This window comes from Chlorocebus sabaeus, chromosome 24 (genome assembly GCF_047675955.1).
Source record: "Chlorocebus sabaeus isolate Y175 chromosome 24, mChlSab1.0.hap1, whole genome shotgun sequence".
NCBI lineage: Eukaryota > Metazoa > Chordata > Mammalia > Primates > Cercopithecidae > Chlorocebus > Chlorocebus sabaeus.
In genome coordinates, this window is record NC_132927.1 from 42,242,258 (window position 1) to 42,245,461 (window position 3,204).

The following is a 3,204-nucleotide window of genomic DNA, read 5'->3' on the forward strand; positions in this document are numbered from 1 at the left end:
TGTTCCTATTTGGCCATCTTGCTCCCGGTACTGAGGTTCTTTTAAACCCTGTAGGTCTGTAGAATATTTTGAAAGGCCAGAACTACCCTGAAAATAGTCTTGAAATAATACAGAGCCCTTCTAAAAGAGCTCACTGGATACTTTAATAACATTTACATAAAGAAATAAAGACAATAGCTGAGTTTCTTTCAAGTGAAGATGAAAAATAACGTAGAACTAGCGTGTAGGCCAAAATGTTTGGTAGTTGATGTCAAAAATTGCCAAGATTGTTAATATATATTTTTGGTAATTGCTATTGGCCAGGTTAATTTTTTGTGTAAAATATACAATATGTTAACAGAACAGAAAAATCATTATTTTAGACCACTAACAGAAGAAAACCCACAGCAAGAGAAGCATCTATAGGGAAATTAAAAGTTAGGGAAGTTTACTACCTTTAGAATACATCAATATACTTCAATTACAGAAATATTTCATTTTTAAGACTAGAGTGCTTTAATATACTTTTAGTAACAACCCAATCTAAGGAGACTTGGAGGCTTGTGAAAAAGACCAGTCCACCAAGATGCTGCATTTCTAGTGTAGGATGGATTAATACTTCTGTAAGAAGGAAGGAACTGAATCACCTCAGCATTGCTAAATGGCGTTTTTCTTTTAAACAGTAACTCAATCTCATGACTCACTTCACTTCACTAGTACAAAATTAGGCAGGAGAATAACTGAGCTCACTGGTCAGACCCAGAAACAATGATTTGGCAACCTGTAGTCATTCAGCTCATGATGTGTGATGATCGGCAGAAAGCTGTTCAACTCTTGCTGTCCATTCCTTCACATCTGCAGAGGAATTTGATGTAACCACTTCTCTTTATCAAATTTAAGCTGCCTACAGGCAAAAAGGTCACAAACTGCAGGGAGGCCGAAATGGTCTAGGAGGAAGTTATGTTCCTCCTGTAGAGGTGAATTAAGTAATACTTCCTGGGCCTTCTTTCCAAGCAGCCACTTGTCTTCAGCAGAGGATAACTGGCTGAGGTTGCCCATCTTCTGTCCTGGCAGGACCCAGTCAGCTGTGTTAAAGGGACACCAGGAAGTGGTCATGGGGCTTTTAAGCTTTGGTTTGCCAGCTCTGTCTTCCTTGGGACTTCCTTCTTTGTATGGCGGCCAGATAAGCCACTCTGACAAAGAGCTCTTCTTTATAACTTGGAAGGAATCAGAAATTCTAGAAGGAACCATTACCTTTAGTGCCTTTGTTCTGTTACTTGTTTTCTAGAAGGACAGAGCCACATATTCAGGAAATCTTTATGCCTCTCAGGCTCAGGTTTTGGTTCCTCAGGCATCACAGTTTTATCTTTTCCTTCTTTCTTCAGAAGCCACTTGCACAGAGCTTCCTTCTCACAATTCTCGTTACACACACACTCTGCAAAGCTTGTGCAGGGCTCATTGGCTTTGCACATCTCCTCTACCTTACATGGATCCTGATGCTTCTGGACACGCCAATCTTCAGTAACCATGCTGAGGTGGACAATGGTTTCTTGGCCTCCAAGTGGTCATTCAGGCACTTCAGATTGCCCAGGTTTTCAATCTCCATCCCCTTGGGCTTGTTGCCCTGACAGTTGGTATGGGAGTTGGTCTTGACAAGTCAATCATTCACATTGTAGGACTGGCACAAGTGCTTAAACTTCTCATTGGTTTCATGACTGCCATTCTCAAGCTTCTCCAGCTTCTGGGGTTCCTAGGGAGTCACCAACCAATCTGATGGGTCTGTCCCATCTTGATCAGGAAGCTCTTGATCTTCAGTTTCAATGGAGAAAGAACTGGTAGTGGAATGGCTATTACACTTTTGATAACTTGGTTTTTCAGGAACTTCCTGTTGCTGACTCTTGAGGAGCCAGTTTTCTAAGCCCTTTAGGTTTTCCCAGACATTACTGAAGAAATTGCAGGCTCTGATAGAAGTCTGACTATTCTCCAAGGTCTGCTTTTGGGTGAGCCAGTCCAGACAACCACTGGCAGATTTGATTCCAAGGAGCCATTTGCTGAGAGGGACAGCTGTGAGGCTGGATTCTGCTCTTGCATTGGGATATAGCCTCTTTTCTCCAGGAAAGGCTCAATATTTGATGAACTAGCATGAGCCATCAAGTGCTCAGGAATTTGAATGGTTTTGAAAGACCCAAATGTGGTGACAGTCTGATGCAGAGCAGTTGTGTCTGCTTCAAAGAGTAGGATGGTTGAATATTCAGGCTTAAGGGTCAAACTGCCCAGTCTCTCCAGGCACACAGAGACTTGATTGGCTAGATCTTTGTTTTGGGTACACTCTAATCAATTATTCTTAATTATAGTCACCCTACTGTGCTATCAAATGCTAGAACTTATTCCTATTATCTAACTGTATTTTTGTACCCATTAGTCAACCTCTTTTTATCTCCTCTTCCCACTCTTCTTGGCCTCTGGCAACCATCATTCCACTGTCTACTGCTATGAGATCCACTTTTTTCACTCTCATATATGAGTGAGAACATGGAATATTTGTCTTTCTGTGCCTGGGCTATTTTGCTTAACATAATGTCTCCCAGTTCCATCCATGTTGCTTTAAATGATAGAATTTTATTATTTCTTATGGCTGACTAATATCCCATTGTGTATATGTACCACATTTTCTTTATACATTCATCTGTTGATGGATACTTACCTTGCTTCCAAACTTTGGTTAGTGTGAATAGTGCTGCAATAAACACAGTAGTGCAGATATCTCTTTGATATACTGATTTCCTTTCTTGTGAACATATACCCAGCAGTGGAATTACTGGCTCATATGGTAGTTTTATTTTTAGTTTTTTGAGCAATCTCCATACTGTTTTCCATAATGGCTATACTAGTTTACATTCCCAGCAACAGTGTGTATATGTGAGTTCCCCTTTCTTCATATCATCTCCAGCATTTGTTATTTTTTGTCTTTGATAACAGTCATTCTAACTGGGATGAGATGATATCTTATTGTGGTTTTAATTTGCATTTCTCTGATGATTAGTGATGTTGAACATTTCTTCATACACCTACTGGCTGTTTGTATGTCTTCTTTTGAGAGATATCTATTCATCACATTTTAAAATCTATTTTTAAATCTGATTTGTTTGCTAAGTTGTCTGAGTTCCTTGTATATTCTGAATATTAATCCCTTGTCAGGTGAATAGTTTGCAAATATTTTCTCCC

At 39.7% G+C, this 3,204-nt stretch overlaps 1 pseudogene; it reads right to left on the reverse strand.

Moving 5' to 3' along the window:
* Positions 1 to 665: 665 nt before the first annotated feature.
* On the reverse strand, positions 666 to 2,770 carry LOC103229188 (nuclear receptor coactivator 4 pseudogene; annotated as a pseudogene).
* Between the last annotated feature and the right edge of the window lie 434 nt (positions 2,771 to 3,204).